Consider the following 20,512-nt stretch of genomic DNA (forward strand, 5'->3'; position numbering starts at 1 on the left):
TTTCTCTCTTGCCTCTGTCTATGGAGGTCAAACAAGAGATGCTTGCTTTCCCACCCTCCCTTGCGGCTAGGGTGGCCATGTGACCCAGTCTTGACCAAGGAGATGTAAAAGGAAGGTCTCCTAGGAAAGACATCTCCTCCTTTGTAAGAACACTGTCTCTCTGCCCCCCATCACACACACACACGCACACACATAATCCTGGCCATCCCCATTACTCCCTCCCTCACATATATTTCACACCTTCAGATGGAGCTATGTAAAGATTTCCTGCTTGGCTCACAGAAGCCATCTTGTAACCAAGAGAGAAAACCCAAGAGAATTGCAGAAAACCAGCCCAGAGCCCTGATATCATGAAGCTGCTGAACCATGCCCAGAAAGACCAACCTCCGGGCTCCTTGTGGACCTTTGCATTCACCTGCTGAGACTTGCTTGCTGGTGAATACCTCCCTAACTGCTCCATACCTCGCCTCTGAGGGCCTGGCCTCGGAAGTAACACCCATTCAGCCTCAGAAAAGCCCCAGCCTTTTGCCTAAGGCAACTGCAAGTATACCCTGTAGTGAGTTAAATACTATCCCTCTCTCCACCCCCAAAGCGTGTCTATGCCAAGCCTTAGAATATGACCATATTTGGAAATAGGGTCTTTGCAAATATAATTAAGGTAAGACGAGGTCATTAGGGCAGGTCCTCATCTGACGAGAGTGTCCCTATAAGAGACAGAAAAAGACACACAGATATTCAGGAGAGAAGGCCATGGGAAGACAGAGGCAGAGACTGGGGGGAATGCAGCCACAAACCAAAGAACACCAGGAGCCACAAGAAGCTGGAAAAGGCAAGGAAGGATCCTCCCCTTAAGCCTTAGCAGGAAGTGTGACACTGCCAGCACCTTGATATCAGACTTCTGGCTGCCAGAACTGTGAAAGAAGTTTCTGTTGTTCTAAGCCACCAAGGTTGAGGAGATTTGTTGTGGAAGCCTTAGGAAACTACAGTATTTGGTCGAGACTGTTCACACTGGTGAAACCACTGTGTCTCTCTGACCGGATGGCCTGACTCTGACTCACACTCCTTGTGGGGTCTCTCAGGCTATGAGGATGACCACCCCATCCCCACCCCATGGCCAGCAAACTAAACTCCTTACTGCCTGGCTCAGAGATCCCTTCCTACCTCCCCATTAGGTATGGAAGTAGCAGGAGGCAGCCATGAAGCGTACTTTTGTTTTACTCAAGTGCAGGGGGAGGGAAGAAGTTTCATTTAATGCCACAGTTACAACTAGAAAATGTGTCTTTACGTAGATTAAACATAGCTGAAATGCCCATCAATAGAAGACAGGATAAATACACTATGGAACATTTAGCAATGGAATATTATACAGTAGTTAAAAAAATTGTAGTCTACTGAGAAATAGTGATATAATGTTTGGGATTTTCTTCAAAATAATGTGGGAAGGGGTGGAATTGGATGGGGTCAATCAGATGAAATATGTTTGGCTAGAAGTTGATCATTGTTAAGGCTGGGTGAAGGGGATTCATTTTATTATTCTCACAACTTTTGTGTATCAATCAACTTTTAAATGAGTCAGTCTTCCACAATTTTTTTTTTTAAGATTCTATTTATTTATCAGAGAGAGAGAGGGAGTGAGAGCGAGCACAGGCAGACAGAATGGCAGGCAGAGACAGAGGGAGAAGCAGGCAAGGAACCCAATGTGGGACTCGATCCCAGGACGCTGGGATCATGACATGAGCCGAAGGCAGCTGTTTAACCAACTGAGCCACCAAGGTGTCCCAGTCTTCAACAATTTTAATCTCACATTCTGTGTCAATTATACTTTGATAAGAAATTTTTTAAAAAGAAGCAGCCCTTATGTATACTCTTGGAAAGGGGTCCATGATATATTCTAAAGTAAAAAAACAACTAGTTGGTGAATAATCCCACTTATCATATGAAGTAAGTATGGAGAATAATCTATAATTTTTACTATAAATAATAATTATAAGATCTATAATATTTTAATTATAATATCTACAAAGTCTATAATAATCAATACAACAAACCCAATAATGGTTTTAAAATTTGGCCCGCTGTTATTTTCTCTCATATCACTATTTCTTTTCCACAGTATGCTTCCTCGTGTTTGTCATTACACGTTCACAGGCCTCCATGCATTAAGCACTCCATGGATATTTGTTGAGTGAGTGTTTGACTTCACTTCCTAACACCTGTGGAGCCTGAGAATTCAATGAATTCACCAAAAGAACAAGTAAGAGACTGTACCTAAGGAGGCTCTGGAAGTTATTACTATTCCAGAGCAGCTTATTATTTATTCTTTTAAAAATAGAAATTCTACTCTTGTCAGAATAGCCTGTAGGCTTCAAGTGCAAAATTATAACATGAAGGCAGACCTTGGGAACAACCCGGGCAGCTGCAAACAAGATCATAGGCTTGAAATTGATCAACACAAAAACCCTGGAAGGGTTTCCCACCAGGAAAAGTCTGTTTTGAAAGAAGCATTTCATCAGGACCCAGGGGTCAGCTCATGGGGGGAGGTGGGGGGCGCTCTACTTAGGCCAGGGGCAGTGAGGATTGGGAAGCGCTCCACAAGAAAGGATCTGTCTTGGCTAAAGTTCGCTCTACCAAGTTCAGTTCAAGTTCCTATCAAAAGGCTAGTACACAAGTTAGCCAGGCGTGAGGTGGGCACACTGGCTCAACAAGGAGTACAGCAGCACACCTGAGGTCAGGTTCTCACCTTCTCAACCCACACTGTAAATTTAAATAGAAGTACCATGATCCCCCTCTCAGCTAGGAGTGGGAAGCATGGCAAGAACAGATCGGAAGCCCAATCCAACACGTGCCACACGCTACCACCAGTTACCCACAAGCTCCACAGTACAAAGTGCAGACTCAGAACTGAACACTGGTGCCAGCAGACCTGGGCTCCAGTCCTGGCTCAACTCCTAAGCTTGGCCAAGTGGCTTCCATTCTCCAAGCCTCATTTTCTTCACCTGTAAAATGTGGTTGATCATGGTTCCTACCAGGAAAGGGTAGGGCAAAGATTAAATGAGATAATATGCTTAAGGCAGTCTAAGCACATGATGTCCCAGAAGCAGACCCCTTGAGATAAGGGTCTGGTTACAAATAATTGATTTGGGAGGTGATCCTCAAAGAAGCCCTGATAGGGGAGTGGGGACATAAGATGCTGACAGGAAGAAGCCAATACTAGAAGAGTGATAAGCAGGCCCTGCTGCGGGCAAGTGGGGCTCAGTTGCACTGGGCAATTCAGGAAAGCTATATACGGCATGTCTCTGAACCCTGTCTCCTGAAGGGGAAGGAGGCTGGAAAGCTGACAATGAACCCCTGCCGGTGGCTGGCTGAGAACTGCTCCTGGCACGGTAACTTCCAGGTAATCTGCTCTACCCCATGCACTGGCTGAGCAAGCAGGACATGGGGTGCAGAAAGAACCTCTGCATACAAAGGAATGTGAGTGCTGAACGAGTAGGCAGGGCCCCCAGCAGTGTCTGTTACACATGCCACAGTGAATAAGACCGCAGACTTTGAAGGCAGGCTGCCTGGGCTTGGATCCCGACTCCACTACCTAGCAGCTGTAGGACGTGGGGAGAGTAGAGGAGGCAAGAGTCCCCAGAGGATAACCAGGGCTGTTGACAGAACATGAAGCAATGAAATGAACATGAAGCAAATGTCACAACACTGGGCTACAGTGATCATTTAAAAACTCAGACCAAGGGTGCCTGGGTGGCTCAGTGGGTTAAACTGCTGCCTTCGGCTCAGGTCATGATCTCAGGGTCCTGGGATCGAGTCCCGTATCAGGCTCTCTGCTCGGCAGGGAGTCTGCTTCCCTCTCTCTCTCTCTCTGCCTGCCTCTCTGCCTACTTGTGATCTCTGTCAAACAAATAAATAAAATCTTAAAAAAAAAAAAAAACAAAGACAAACAAACAAAAAAAACTCAGACCAATAATCCCTGAGAAACACAAATACTTTGTAATATAAAATATATCACAAAGCAAGACAATAACCCAAAGATAAGTGGAAAGACCCAGCTGACACGCAGAAAGAACTTATCTTTGGCAGCGATTCTCCATATTCTTGTGCATCAAGGTCACTGGGGTAGGTTGATAAAAAGGTAGATTCCTGGGCTCCAGTGCCAGGGAGTCTAATACAGTGAGCTCTTCAGGTGATTTGACAAAGACAAGCAAAGGACCACATTTTGAGAAACATGGTGCTCACAGAACCCAGGGCACTGGTTTTTCAGATCTCCTGGCAATACCAGGTGGGTAAGAGACACCTCCAGGAAGAAGTCACTATTCAGCATTTCAAATGGGTTAGCCCAGTGATGGGTATTGCAATGAACACTGAGTGTTAATATGCAAACAGTGAATCATGGAACACTACATCAAAACCAATGAAGTACTGTGTGGTGACTAACATAATATAAAAAAATAAACAAACAAATAAACAACTTTTTAAATGAGTGCAGGCACATCAACACTCACACAATACACATGTATGCATACATCAACAATACGAACAAATAGGGCTTGGAATGCCAACTATATTTACTCAACAAAATAAAGGACTCTGCTCCCCCAACATATTTCAAGAATTATCAACGAATAATTCATAAGCTCTGTGACCATCACCACCTCCACCCCCCACCCCCAAAGCCTCTTGAGAACTAGCCAAGGTTAATGAGGCTGGTGGTTATCTGCTGAGTAAGTGCTGGCCATGCAAGTTAAACTGCCTGAAGGTGGATTCAATCTATGGGTCCAATTCTTCCAAGAGTACAAAGAAAAATGTTTGCATGGGAAGAGAGGCCCGATGCTCCAGCCTGGGTGAGACAAAGACAACAGGGTTCCAACAGGCCAAACTTGGAATTTGGTCCAGGGAAGGCAGCTGACTCTCCAAATTCCTTTGCTTCCTCACTTTCAGACTTGCTCTTTTACCACTCCATCCACTGAGCCAAAGGCAGCACGAGGAACCTCCCCAAAACCTTGCTTTCTGGAGCCTCAAGCAATGTTCCCTATTCCCTGCTTCCAAAAGGTGAAGGTACCCGTGATTCCCACCTCTCCCACTTAGGTCCCCATCCCTCCCCAGATAGTGGGAAGATAGGCTAGGGGCAGTGAGGGTCACAGCTGGGGAACTACTCTTCTGATGTGCACAGTGGTAGCACAGGTCCTTGAAAACGTCATTGCTCCAAGTGAGGTTCTCAAACCAACATTGACGTTCTCCAAGTGAGGTTCTCAAACAGGCATTGAGGTTCTCAAATGTCAGCATTGACATTGGCACCAACTCAGTAGCTCATCAGAAATGCCCAGCCTCAGCCCCCCGCCCCAGATCTGCTGAATCATAACCAGCATTTTATTAAGATCCCTAGGGGCACCTAGATGGCTTGGTTGGTTAGGTATCCGACTCTTGGTTTTGACTCAGGTCAGGATCTCACAGGTTGTGGGATTGACCCCTGTGTCAGGATCCATGCTCAGTGCGGAGTCTGCTTAAAGATTCTCTCACTGCCCCTCCCCCCTCAAATAAATAAATAAATGTTTAAAAAGAAAAAAGATCCCTATGTGACTTGTATGTCCACATTAAAGTCTGAAGTCCCCAGTGTCTTCTGAATAGGGCCTCAAGTCCTCTCTATGTGTAGGGACATGGACCTTAGAAAGTTTGGGAGAAGGACAATTACAAACCTCAGCTGTCTCTGAGACGTTCATTCTAGGTCTCCTTAGACAACACTCAGAGTCTTTCTTCGGTGTATTTTTTTCAATATTACTGGGAAATTGGTCATTTTTATACTGTCCTTAAAAAAAATAATTGTGTGACTATGTAGATGATTTCTCATATTTTAAACTTCTCCCCTGAGGCCTCAGACAGAACTGCAGACCTGTTTGGGTTTGTCTGCATGGCATTTTTAAATTTTTATTGATTAGTTGCCAATATTCAAAAGTGAGGACTTTCTGCATTTTTTTTTTTAAATCTCCTTTCTAGGGGCACCTGAGTTGTACAGTTGGTTAAGCATCCACTTTTGGGTTCAGCTCAGGTAGTGATCTCAGTGTTACGATATTAAGCCCCACATCAGGCTCTGTACTCAGAAAGGGTCTTCTTGAGATTCTCTCCTTCTGCCTCTGAGCAGGGAGCCTGCTTCATCCTCTCCCTCTACCTGCTACTCCCCCTGCTTGTGCTCTCTCTCTCTGTGTCAAATAAATAATTTCTTAAAAAAAAAAGCATCAGGCAATGGCATATGGGGCAGAGTGGAATTTCCAAGGGTAGGGCGTAGGAAGTTGGAATGGGGAGGGATTAGAAGGGGAGCTAGAAGTGAGTGGAGTTAACCGTGTGGTTTCCCCTTAAAAAGATATGCCCCAGCTCCACCCCCCACTCCCCCATCCTATCCCCCCCACCCTCAGCTGTGAACGTGACCTTATTTGGAAATGGGATCTTCGCAGATGCCATTAGGTTAAGATTAGGTCATACTGGATTGGGTGGAGGGAGAGCTAATCCAATGACTTGTGTCTTCACAAGAAAAAGAAGAGGAAGATTCAGACACAGAGACATGAAGGAGGCATGAGAGAAGACCATGTGTGATGGAGGCAGCTGGAGGGGTGCAGCTATAAGCTGAGTGGGACACCAGAAGCTGGGAGAGAGGCAGGAGGGAGGCTTCTCTAGTGCCTTCCAAAGGAGCAGTGCCCTGACGAAACCTTCATTTTGGATTTCTGTCTCCAGAACTGTTGAGAGAATAAATTTCTGTGGTCTTAAGCCACCTGGTTTGTGGTATTTTGTTACAGCAGCCATGGAGGAAAGCAAACACAGAAAGGTAGAAAATGTGGGAGGAACATACCTGCTCCTTCAATATCCGCCCCCACCCAGGAGGAAAGCTACATAAAAACTAGAATTACCGTGACAACTGGGTTGTTGAATCAGTTGCCTAAGGGACCTGATGGGGACAAGGGCAAACTGAGTCCCCATGTAGAGAAGAGTCAGCCCTCATCTTTGGCTGACTGTCCCACATATTTTGAGCTTTCAGCAGAAGTTAGAAATCAGAATTTTTTTAAAAAAGATTTTATTTATTTATTTGAGAGAGAGAGAGAGTGAGAGAGAGAGCATGAGAGAGTGAGGAGAAGTCAGAGGGAGAAGCAGACTCCCCGTGGAGCTGGTAGCCTCATGTGGGACTCAATCCCAGGACTCCAGGATCATGATCTGAGCTGAAGACAGTCACCCAACCAACTGAGCCGCCCAGGCGCCCAAAAATCAGAATTTTTTTAAGATTTATTTATTTATTTTAAAGAGAGACAGAGAAGGAGGGGAAGGGCAGAGGGATAGGGAGAGAGAGATATCCCATCCCTGAAATCATGACCAGAGCCAAAATGAGCTTAACCAACTAAGCCACCCAACCACTGCCCTCCTTGAAACTGCCTTTTAAAGCATCCCTCTTACCACTGTAGGTAATCTCCAAGGGAAACAACTCTTGTCTATTTTCCCACCTTTGTAACTCTAGTACCTAGTGCTATGTGAATATGTGGTAGGGACTCAAATACTTGTTGAATGAATGAGTGAGCAACAATGAATGAAATAGAAAGAGTAGAGAAGGGAAGGAGACAACAGCATATATCACACCCCAACCCCAGATTTACAAGGATATATGCTGTGGCAAGAGATACTTTAAACAAAATGCAGTCATTGCCTGAGATTGTCAAGAACCACTCGGCGCATTTTATTTCCTCTCTTAATCAATACTGCCCAATCTCAGTGCTTGCTCCTGTCTCATTAACATTTATCAACAACGCTCAATGATATGTGGTCTTTTGCAATTGTTTTTCAACTCTGAATTTTAGTTCATCTTGCAGGCAGCCCATTTAGCATCAGGCGAGGACAAAGGCTTCTTCTAATCTGTATCCCACTGAGCACCACCAGCTTTATCAATGTCGTTCCAAACCCAGGCTGGCTGAGGCTCCCCCTCCCCCTTTGGAATTATATCAATTCTAAGAATCCTTCATAATCCAAACTGACACTCCATCTTACTCTATCATGCCACCTTTTTTGTTGACAGAGGAGGGTCCTTCTCCATCTTGCTTGGCAGTGATGTACAAGCAAGCAATTTCCATCCATTTTGTAGGGCAGATGTTGACAAGTCCTAAGAGCAGTTTCAAAGTGCAGACAGAGCTGGATTTGCAGAGGGAGTGAAGGGGCTCTCAGGCCAGCTCAACACCTCCCTGGGTATTCATTTACTCCCCTGCAGTCCCATTAGGGAAACTGTGGGCATCTGTCACAGGCCTTCTGAAAGAGGTCTCAGAATGACCCTTTCAGCTCGCTCCCAGGGAGTGATCCTGCCATGCTCAAGGCTTTGCCAGGGAACTTAAAGACCTCAGGGTTAGTGGCTTTTTGTTTCTAGCTGACCTTGACTTGTATTTTGCTTGTTATCAAGTGTGCCCCATGGCCCCATGAGCAAAAAGAGACTATTTTCCTGCACAGGTGGCTGGCAGTTTGGTTCTCGGCACATCACATCAGCTCCTGCAGGCCTCCTTCTGCAGAACTGAAACAGCATTTGTTTTATTTCAAAGAGCCTCTGACATCTGGCAGATTTTGAAAAAACATCACCACTTAAAATTCGTTTTCTCTCTGAGGTTGTTTTTTTTTTCCCCACTTGAGGTTTGTTTTCCTGTGCAAAGCCACTGGGAAGACGTCCTATGGGAATTTCTCTGCCCTGACTCCACCTATTGCTCACCTACATCTCTGATCATGGCACCTGGTGATTCTACCTCATAGCTAAAGGGTCTCAGGTTGGGAGCAGGAGATCTGGGAGAACCAACTGTGCGTGGGGAGGAAGGAAGAAAAATCTAAACAACCTGGTCTTAACCTTGGTCTTGGCTTAGGAAGGCACAGCCTCAACAGAAGCAAAAATGGACAAAGTTTTACATACTTCCTCCTGGCCTCCTCCATCTGAACCCAACATCAGGCTTTCTAGACCTCTGGATGTGCTCATCTGTGATAATTCCCCCTCCAACACCTGTTGTTCATAGAGGAAGGTACGTGTGGTAGGCAAAACTCTAAGATGGTCCCAAAATCCTCATTCTCTGGTGTCCATGTGCTCTATAACCCCCCATCCTTGAGTGTGAACAGTGTTTGAGTTATATGGGATTACATGTAACATAAGTTACATGAATGTGATTGAGTTACATGGGAAAGGCAAAAAAGGCAAAGAGATTCTCAAATGTGATTAAGGTCCTTAATCAGTTGACCTGGAGTTAATCAAAAGGGAGATCATTCTGGGTAGGCATAACCTAATCATGTGAGCCCTTTAAAGAAGGTGAAGTTTCAGTGAGATTCATTCATTCAAGAAGAAGCAGACAACCATGCTATGAGTTGTCTATGGAGAGGGGCAACACCTAGGAGCTGAGGTCCTCAGCCCAACACCCACAAGAATCTGAATTCAGCCAACAAACTGGATAAGCTTAGATGAAGACCCCAAGCCTCTGATGAGACTCCAACCCCATTTGACACCTTGGTTGCAGTCTTGTGAGACCCTGACCAGACTCATGACCCATGGAAAACATGGAATAATAAACTAGTGGTATTTTAAGCCAGTAATAAATTGTTATAAAGCAATAGAAAATTAATATAGAAGTAAGCCACCACTTTTGATCACTGAGGGAAGTTTCCATTCTCTCTTACATAATAATCTTTATCACGGCCTGAAAATTTGATGCTATTAATTCCATTTACTACAGATGAGGTTGAGGCCCACAGAAACAATAGAATTTAGCAAAGTCAGTGAACAGAAATGATAGAACTTAGCAAAGGTGCACAAGCTAGAACTCAGCCCCAGATGCATACAACTGAAGTCCACAATCTAAAACATCCATTAAATTTTGCCCCCTCCTCCAGCCTTGCTCTTCAGAAATCACTTCCTTCAATGATGGATCTCAACCAAATATTCAAAGTTATTGAACTCCTGGTTTTGAGAAAATTTAGTAGCTACCTACCAAAATTAATAATAATAAATACTATTTTTGAACCCATATGTTTGAAATACTGAGCTATCCCTATAGGATAGATTATACAGATATTTTTAATAAAAATATATAATAATAACTTCGTAATTATTTTAATTATTTCCTCCATTTTATTCATGAGGAAGCAGAAGCATGAAAAAGTAAAAAAAGTTGCCAGGGATCACACAGCCAAGAAGCAGTAGAAACAGCACCTGATAAATAAGTAAAACCTTTTTAAAAAGAGAGAGAGAGAGAGAAGAGAAGAAAAGAAAAGAAATGGCACCTGACCGTATGCAAACTAGCATCAGAGGCCTGCATTTAACCATCACATCATAGGGTCCTCTAACAAAAGTCTTAAGTCTGACATTCTGAAACCAAACAGTACCGAATAATAGCTTGGAAATGCACATATCTTCTGAAGGCTAATGGATTTCAATTTCAGGAGAATCACAAATAAGTACACTTAAATGAGGTCTTCTGTGTAACTGATGGGAGTAGTCAACAAGGCTGTTCACAATTCTTTGGTTCATGTTTCAGGCACACGGAAGTTAGGCATGACCATGTGATCTATTTTGTCCAGTGAAACATGAGAAAAAGTAACTTGTGTCACCACCAGGTGGAAGAATTAAGAGACTCTGATTCACACATTCCCTTCCCCCTACAATGGATGTCAAGCAAACATATACAGATGGAGCTTTCCTCGGCCTAGATCCCTAAGCAACTAGAACAGAGAGACCACCCCACAGTGCCCAGACACACATTGGACATGTACGTGACCAAGAATAAACCTTGTTGCCCTGCACAGCTAAGATTTAGGGATTGTTGTTACAACAGCATAACCCAAACCATCCTGACTAATACACTTCCCTAACTAGGGCTTTTTACTGAAAGCAAAAGCATTTTTTAAGTTAATGACATTATAAATAAAAGAGCAAATACCAACATAATCTGCACTTTGTCAGGCAAACAGAACCAAAAAAGCCAACAGCCATAAGTTAAAAGAAACAAATCATTAGGTTGAAAACAGAACTGTCAAAAGAAGCATAACTGACTAATTTAGTGATTGGTGATGAACATCAGGCAAGACACAGATGTTGTCCCATCATCATTTATTGTATGCCTAATTGCACACAAAATGTCTGACTAAGAAAAGCACAAAGTGTTCAAGCTTATTGTGTTAGTTCAAAGAAGTAACTTTCTGTTTACTTAACTTTTCAAAATGGATTTATTTATTGAGCAGCCCTCATGTGTTGGGCACTGTGCTGGGTGCTGGCATCCAATGGTGAAAAAGTTAGGCATGGCCCTACCCTTGAGGAACCCATGGGCTAGTGAGGAGACATAATAATAATAATAAATATGTAAAATGAAAAAATATGAAAATCCATAAAGGGAGAAGCAAGAGGCTGAGGTGGGAGAGTAACAGGAAGTCCACTTCGTAAAGGGGGTCAGAAAAGACCCCTCTGTGGAGACAACATTTAAGCTAAGACATAAAGGACAAGAGGTTAGTTTGGGGAGAAGCTGAGGGAAATCAGTCCCAGAGAAGAATAGGTCCTAAGATGGGAAGGGGCTTGCTGGGTTCAAAGACTGAAAGGAGGCTAGGGTGATGGGAGAAGAGGAAGCAAAGGGGAGGAAGGCAGGGAGGAGGTACAGAAGTGGGCAGGAGCCCACTGACTGACTCAATTGACTCAAGGACTCAATTTTATTCTCCACCCAATGAGAAGCCAATGCAGGAGTCCTAAGATCACTTTAGCTCCTACCAGGTGGGAAATGGATTGCTGAAGGCTGTGGCAAGAGCAGGAAGACCAGTTAGGAGCTGCCATAACCCAGCTGAGATATGGTGCTGTCCTGAGCTAAGATAGGAACCGTAAAGATGGAGAGAACAGACAACCTGAGATAAAGTTTAGAATCACAGGACTTAATGATGGGGGTAAAGGGCAAAAGAGGACAATGCCTAGCTTACTGCTTTGAACAGCTGCATAGGGGTACCTGGGTGGCTCAGTGGGTTGGGCCTCTGTCTTCAGCTCAGGTCATGATCTCGGGATCCTGGGATCGAGCCCTGCATCAGGCTCTCTGCTCAGCAGGGAGCCTGGTCCCCCCCAACCCTGCATCTCTGCCTACTTGTGATCTCTGTCTGTCAAATAAATAAATAAAATATTTTTTAAAAGTAATTTTTTAAGATTTTATTTATTTGACAGACAGAGATCACAAGTAGGCAGAGAGGCAGGCAGAGAGAGAGGAAGGGAAGAAGGTCCCCTGCTGAGCAGAGAGCCCGATGTGGGACTCGATCCCAGGACCCTGAGACCATGACCTGAGCCGAAGGCAGCAGCTTAACCCACTGAGCCACCCAGCTGCCCTAAAAAATCTTAAAAAAAAAAAATAATAAACAGCTGGGTAGATGGTGGTGCCACTTAAAGAATGGGAGAGGCTTGGGTTGGGGATAAGAAGGGAAGAGGATGAAAAGCAAGAGTTTGGCTTTGGTGGCTTTGAATGTGTCAAATGTGACATGTCAATTTTGTTGACAAGTGTAAAAAACAAGAAAAAGTACTGGATGTGTTCAAAAGAGAAGTCTGAGCCTGAGATAGACATTCAGGAGTCATCAGCCCAGAAATGTCAGCTAAAGCTATGGGGATAGATGGGCTCACCTAGCGAGCAAGTCTAGAGAGAGCAGAGATGTGTGTGAGGACTAGGTTATGAGAACAGCCAACATTTAAAAGGTGATATTGCTGGACAAGTGAAGACCTGATTGAATGACATCCCCTACTTCCCAATCCTTCCATTATGCTAAAAGGGGATGTGTGAATCAGAGTCTGTGTACCTCCAAGGAACACCTATGTGTCTCTCTTTCTTCTGAGACCTTTTCCAAAGTCCTCCTTCCATATTTAGTGAAAGAGGATACTCAACATACTTGCTTCTTCTTCTACCATCCAGCCTAAGCAAAAACTTTTGACTATAAAAGGAATAAAGAAGCCTTTAGTATCTGTTCTGCACTGCTAATTCCATCAAAGATTTCTCATTATTCATGCCTGGCAGTCTAATTTTCTTCTTTCACTTTTCCCAACACGGTCATAGCCTTAATTATTGACCTTTTCACTCTCCTAACACCACCTCTTCTCCTCCTCTCAGTACTCAGGGAGTTCTCACAAGATTATCTTCTGGATCCTCTTCTGGGCATAGAAGGTATTTTATGTGGACAATTCTCCCCCTTTAAATCTCTATCAGAAAAGTCAGAGATCTCTGTGCATCAAATGTTAAATTCAAGCTGGACAGATCATGCTTCCAGTTTCTCTCCTTCCACCTTATGGATTAACAATTTTACAACCTTCCCTGAGAAGGTCACCATATGTTCACGAGGTTGGAGTTCCCAAGTTCTCTTTGTCCTGCTCAGAATGAGGCATGAGAGAGTATTACATTATAGCATTTGCAGAATGCTGCATCTTGTTCTAGGGGCCATATTTTAAGAGACATGGGCAAACTAACAGGCATTCAGGAAACAGTTACTACAATAGGGAAGAAAATCAAAACCACACCAAGTAAGCAATGGTGAAAAGATTTAGAGATGTTCAGGTTAAAGAGAATGGAGCAAGGGTCCGGGAACTATGGCTCGTGGGCAAAATCCAACTTGATGTGTGTTTTTATAAATAAAGTTTTATTAGAACACAGACACATCCATTTATTTATGTACTCTCTGGCAGTTTTTCATGTTTTTTATGCTAGTGGCAGAGTTAAGTAGTTGTGACAGAGATTGTAAGTCCTGCAAGGTCTAAAATACTTATTCTCTGGCTCATTACAGAAAAAGTATGCCAACCCAGGTCTGGAAAATGAAGGGAGTGATAGAGGGAGGGAGAAAGGGAAAAAAGAGAGTAAGTGGAAATATGGCCACATTCAAACACCTGCTTCAAGAAATAGGAATTCAATTCACTCAGTGTGGCCCACGGTGTCAAACAAGGGGCAGGAGATTGAAGGTACAGAATAAGAAATCGACTGAGTATAAGAACAAATTCTCCAACAGGCATAGAATTCACACCAGAATACCTGCCTGGAGTAGTGAAGATGATGTTGGTAGGTGCCCATATGTGGTAAGGGGACAGTGCCCCCCAGGGGTAGGCAGTTTTAGATGGAGATTTTGTTAAAGGAAGCATACAAGCTGAAGGTGTTTTGAAAGGCGGAATGAGGTTGGAGAAAGGGCTGTGGCTAGAGACAGTGGAGAGGAGAAATTGTGGGGAGGAAGGAAAAAGTGGTGTGGCCATATAGCAAGGAGCTTTACAAAAGTTCGGTTCTTCAGTACAATCTTCAATTAAAGTAGTATTTCACCAATGCTTCTGGGATTGTGTTTGTGGAGATTTGTAGGAGATTTATGAAGATTCATAGGATTTACAGGAGGTGGCATTGTCTTAAAGAAACAGTACATAAGCCCCCAGAGACGAGGGTCCACTCTAGTTGAACCAACCCTTCCAGGTATGTCACAGATACTAGGAGGCCATTCTGAAACCTGCTAATCTCGAGACCATGTGAGTCTTCAAGAACATGATCTAGAATAACACTAGCACTTATTTCAACACCTGATGTGAATCTTGCTGAAGTGAAGCCACAAGAATATGCTTGTAAAATTTTTCTTTTATGTCAGAGCTTTCTTAGTAATTCATAAGTCTCAACCACATGGCAAGGGGCAAAATAATTTCTGAGCTTTGAGATTTCCCTGAGATGGTCCAAATCTGTGAAAATTTAATGGAAATTGTCTAAACCCACAGAATGTACAACACCAAGAGTGACCTATAATATAAACTATGAACTTTGGGTGACTATGATGTGTTCATCAGTTGTAACAAATATCCCACTCTGGTGGGGGATGTTGATGGGGGGGGGAGGCTGTGTATGTGTAGGGGCAGGGAATGTATGGGAGATCTCTATACCTTCCTCTCAATTTTGCTGTGAATCTGAAACTGCTCTAAAAATGTAAGTCTCTAAAAGTTTTTCATAGAAGTTTCAAACAAGAGGACATTAAGGAAATAAGTCAGCTCTGGACTGAATTCTGTGAACTTACGGATCTTCAGCAGATGGGAAATGCAGACCCCACATGCTCACACCCCCATGGGCTAGTCCTACTGCACCCAAAACTAAGTAGCTTTAAACCACATCAATTTATTATTTCTCATGAATCTATGAGTTGGCTGGTCATTTCCTCTGCTGGTTTTACCTGGGCTCACTGTTATGGCTGCCTGCAGCTGGAGGCCCAGCTGCACTAGAAGGTTGACAATGGCCTCACACACATGCCTGGCAGATGATGCTGGCTATTGGTTAGGGAACTTAGTTTTCCTCTACATGGCCTCTTATCCTCCAGAGGCCCTCTCCACACAGCCTCTTGAGCAGAAGAGCCAGGGCTTCCAATAGAGCAAAAATAAGGGAAGCTACAGAAACTTTCAAGGTCTAGAATCAAAAGTCAGAGACGATCCCCTCAGTCACATTCTACTGGTCAAAGCAAGTCACAGACCAGCCCAGGTTCAAGAGGAAGGAAATGACTCCGCTTCTTAATGGAATGGTTCCCAATCACACTGCAAAAGAGCATTTGTAGGATGTTGCATTCATCTTTGGAAACCACCTACCACACACACACATACACACACCCCTTTTTGTGCAACCCTCCTTTGAGGTGCATAACTGCCAGCCAGACCTAAGCAATGGAAGAAAGAAATTAGAATTCCTACATGCCAATTCTCTTCTTACTTAACTTCAGCCCATCATAAGCAGTCCCTACTAGAGTTTACATCACTTGAGAATTCATTGATCTTTGGATCCATCAATAAGGAATTGAATCCATAGCAACAACCTGTGCACAGGAAGTGTTCAGTTCATATATGTTTTTCCTTTCTGCTGAATCAACCTGAAAGAACTTTATATTTAAAAAGTTTCTTTAAGGCCCAGTAATTACTAGGCTTAACAGGATGCATTCTAGATCCTTACATCACAGACGTCTGTTGTTTTCTCAGCCTACCACCCCTCCCTTCTATGACTCTCGTATATCTTCCTACTCCAGCCACGTGGCTCTAGTGAAGACCTCCATGACTTCTATGACCCTGCCCTCTGATCACAGTTGATTGGTCCAGAGACCTAAATAGGCCAATCAGAGTTCTTTCCCTGGATTAATTTTCCTAACTGGAACCGGAAAATATAGTCATGCTTTGTGATGACAGGAACTCTGAAATGAGGAAAAACAGGAGCTTTTGTGGTCATGTTCCTCACCTTATGGAGAAAACCAGTCCTGAGTGAAAGAAAATTAAGGTGACATGCAAACAAAGGCAGACAAAGAAATAGAGGGATCTGGTGGTATGTGAGTCCCTGCTTGTGGAACCCAGCTGCATCCCTGCCTTTCTGCAGAATGATTTCAGTGACATGAGAAATCATGCCCTAAAAAACCTGTAGCAGATGCCATGCCCATAGCCCATCGTAGTCATCATTCTAGCACTCCATACACTCAAGACTGAAACATCTGTGTTGGCCTCCCTTCCCTTCCTTGAATCACTTCCCCACCCCCCTATGGGTGCTCCCTGGGATCATCTTCCAACAAGCTACCTGACCCCCATCCTTGGTTCAGGGTCTGCTTCAGGGCAAAACCAGTCTAAAACATGGTCCCTCTTCTTACCCAGACTAATAAGAAATGGGTTTTTTGTCACTAGCAACCAAGAGTTCTACCTATTACCTCATTCTGGGATGATTCGCAAAATCTATTTGGAATTCTTCATCTCCACTCCAGTGACTATGTCTTAAATATACAGATTTCTCTAAAAAGTTTAATGGTACTCTTTCCTTTTTTTTTTTTTTTTTAAGAGAGGGAGGAGGAAGGGACAGAGGAAGAGGAAGAGAATCTTAAGCAAGCTCCACACCCAGCAGGGAGCTCAACATAGAGCTCCATCTCACAACTGTGAGACCATGACCTTAGCCAAAATCAAGAGTCAGATGATTAACCAATGGAGCCACCCAGGCACCCCAAAAAGTTTAATGGCATTCTTGAAAATTAACAAAGTTTAATGGTATCTTTAAGTTTGACACAACATACTGCAATTCTGTAACAGTTCCCATGACTAATATATGAACCACACAAAAGAAGGTAAGAACCAGAGATGGGTGGGGGCACCTGGGTGGCTCAGTTGGTTCAACGACTGCCTTCAGCTCAAGTCACGATCCTGGAGTCTCAGGATTGAGTCCCACATCAGGCTCCCTGCTCATCGGGGAGCCTGCTTCTCCCTCTGACCTTTACCCTCTCATGCTCTCTCTCTCACTCTCTCTTTCTCTCTCAAATAAATAAATAAAATCTTTAAGAACCAGAGATGGCTGCACTTGCAAGAAAAAATGACAGTCAGGATGGTATAGCTGGAAAATGCTTGTGGAACTGCGACACTCAAGCCTCATGTCCCACAGCTGAGTACTAGACAGCTTGAAAACATAGTGGCCGAAAGAGATTTACTCTCTCCTCCATATTTCATCTTCCACTCCATCCAAAGTGCTCAATAAATATTTGATAAACAAATGATGGATTTAAGCTTTCCAAACTAAAACTTACCAAAAAGAACCCAGGCACACTACAATGCTGGGACCATAAGCATCACAGTGACCATAATGAGAATTTTCTGCAGCCAACCACCTCCACCAAATTCTGCTGATTACACCAAATATGGCACTTCAGGGATGTTTCAGTGGATGTGGCAGAATGTTTGTTGCATGACTGCTAACTAATTTTTTCTGTGTTTCCAAAATATAGAGATATGTATAGATTGTCCCCAAAAGGGCCTACCTGATTACAATTACACAATTGTATATAATTCCCAAAGGGCCAAATCACTTAGTACAAGCATTCCAGTCACCTTGGAGAATCTACACACCAGGGACTCAAGATTCTCTCCTTGGAAAGTCCCAGTTCTGGGATCAACAGCAACTCTGCTCCAGGTCTGGCCTTCTCAAGGATAGTATACATTGTTCATAGCCACCAAGGGTATGCAAGGACACAAAGTACAGATAACAATGCTTTATTGCCCCTCAATTATCCATCCCTCCCACATGGTGGAATGCCAAGGAATACCAAGTCAAATTTGTCCAAGCACAAAATAGTATCATTGGCATCATCAGATCAAATAACAAAACTTTCAGGGGCAATTTATCACACACTACAAGCAACCAACAACTGTTAAGCACTTATACTGCTAGGGACCAACGTAAATGCTTTACCTGCTGCTTTAGCCAGGATAGACTGGGTTATCCCACAGTAACAAATGAACCCCAAAATCCAAATGGCTCCACAACAAAGGTTGATTTCCAACACTCCATTCTACCATGGATTGGCTAGAGACTATGCTCCTTGTGGTCACTCAGAGACCCAGAATGATGGAAAGCCTATCATCTTAACACAGGACTTTCAGTTAATGGGGTGGCAGGGGATGACAGAGTGAAATGGTTAAGTACCATCCCTAGACAGATGTAGACTGGAAATGATGCATGTGGCTTCCACTCACAGCACATAGGCTGTAATTACAAAGGGGCTGGGAAATTAGGGGGAGAACATGGATATCCCATTAGCAGTTAACATTCCTACCAATCTATGTACAATATCTCATCAAAGTTTTACAACCTTCGGAAATATATCATTATTCCTTTTTACAGCAGAGAAAACAGAGACATAGAGGTTAAGGGACTTACGCCAAGGTGTCATAGATAGTAAGTGGCAGAATCAAGATGTGAACCCAAGCTTCAAAACATGCTCAACCTGGAAAGCTTCAAAACACACTCAACCACAATGCTGCATACTCATCACAAAATTCTATGCAAATCACTCAAGTAGCAAAACATATGCTAATTAATAGGAAAAGCCAAGGTATACAGATAAAAAATAAAGCTCCCCTGACATACCACATCTTCACCCCAAAGATTCAACCTAAGCAAAAACCTGGAACAGAACTCCAGGCAATTTCAGCAAGGGGGAAATAGGTTATCCACTTGGGTCTGATATCCAGCCTTCAGTACATCTACGTCAAGACAAAAATCTTCCCAAAACTTCCCCTGAATACCTAAGCAGACCTTCAACTCCTGTCCATTGATGACATCTTTATACAAGGCACAGATCTTTCTAAAAGTGCAAAGGTAAATGTCATCCATGTATCTGCAGGAAGAGGCCACAGGCAGATGTTGTCATGTCCAGATCAGTGGCTGAGTGACAGTGCTTCCGAAAGGTTAATTCCTCCCAGCCTACAACACTCAAGTCTAGCACCACCTCCTCCAAAAACCCTTCCCCTACCCAGCTTCTCCAGGTTGGGACCCTCTACCTCTGCTCCCACATCACTTCTCACGCACATCTTTAGCAGGGCCCTTCTATTGCATGTAACACTTTACTTGTCTGCCTGTCCCCTGGACTCTGAGCCACCCAAAGGTAACCTCTTCATTTATATTTCTGTATCTCTTATACCGAGGACTCAAAAAATCTGGAGTGAATGGGCAGATGCTTAAGAGTATTCAAAGCAATTTGTGTCCTTGGGGAATTTAACACACCCCTCCCACACCTGGCAACCATGCGGCCAAGTGTAAAAACTACAGTTCCAGGGGTGCCTGGGTGGCTCAGTGGGTTAAGCCTCTGCCTTCGGCTCAGGTCATGATCCCAGGGTCCTGAGATTGAGCCCCACATTGGGCTCTCTGCTCAGCAGGGAGCCTGCTTCCCGCTCTCTCTCTCTGCCTGCTGCTCTGCCTACTTGTGATCTCTGTCTGTCAAATACATAAATAAAATATTTTTAAAATAATAATAATAAATAGGGGGCGCCTGGGTGGCTCAGTGAGTTAAGCCTCTGCCTTCAGCTCAGGTCATGATCTCAGGGTCCTGGGATCAAGCACCCCCATCGGGATCTCTGCTCAGCAGGGAGTCTGCTTCCCCCTCTCTCTCTGCCTGCCTTTCTGCCTACTTATGATCTCTGTCAAATAAATAAATAAAATCTTTAAAAATAATAATATTAATTAATTAATTAATTAACTACAATTCCAGCCTCACATCTGCTCTGTGAACTTGAAGTGGTTCCATAGCCTCTCTGAGCTGTTTACTTAGCTACTAAGTAAACACCACCTCATAGATACGTTGCAAAGACTAAGTGGAAAGCAGAGGGTATTCAAACAAATATTCATAGCAGCACTATTCACAACCGGCAAAAGATGGGAAAAAAAATATATTGATCAGCTGGTGAATGGATATATGAAATGTGGCATATCCACACGGTAGAGTACTAACAAGCCATGAAAAGGATGAAACGTTGATTCATACCACAACACGGATAAACCTTGAAAACATTATGCTCGGTGAAAGAGGCCAAACACAAAAGACTACATACTTTATGATTCCACATATATGAAATTCCCAGAGAAGGTAAATCCAAGCAGACAAAAAGCATATTAGTGGTTACCAGAGACTAGGTAAGGGAGGGATGAGGAAGGCCAGTTAATGGTCATAGGGCTTCCTTTTGATGGGATGAAAAAGTTCTGGAACTAGAGAGAGGTAA

Source organism: Mustela nivalis (assembly GCF_964662115.1).
Source record: "Mustela nivalis genome assembly, chromosome: 19".
Classification (NCBI taxonomy): Eukaryota; Metazoa; Chordata; class Mammalia; order Carnivora; family Mustelidae; genus Mustela; species Mustela nivalis.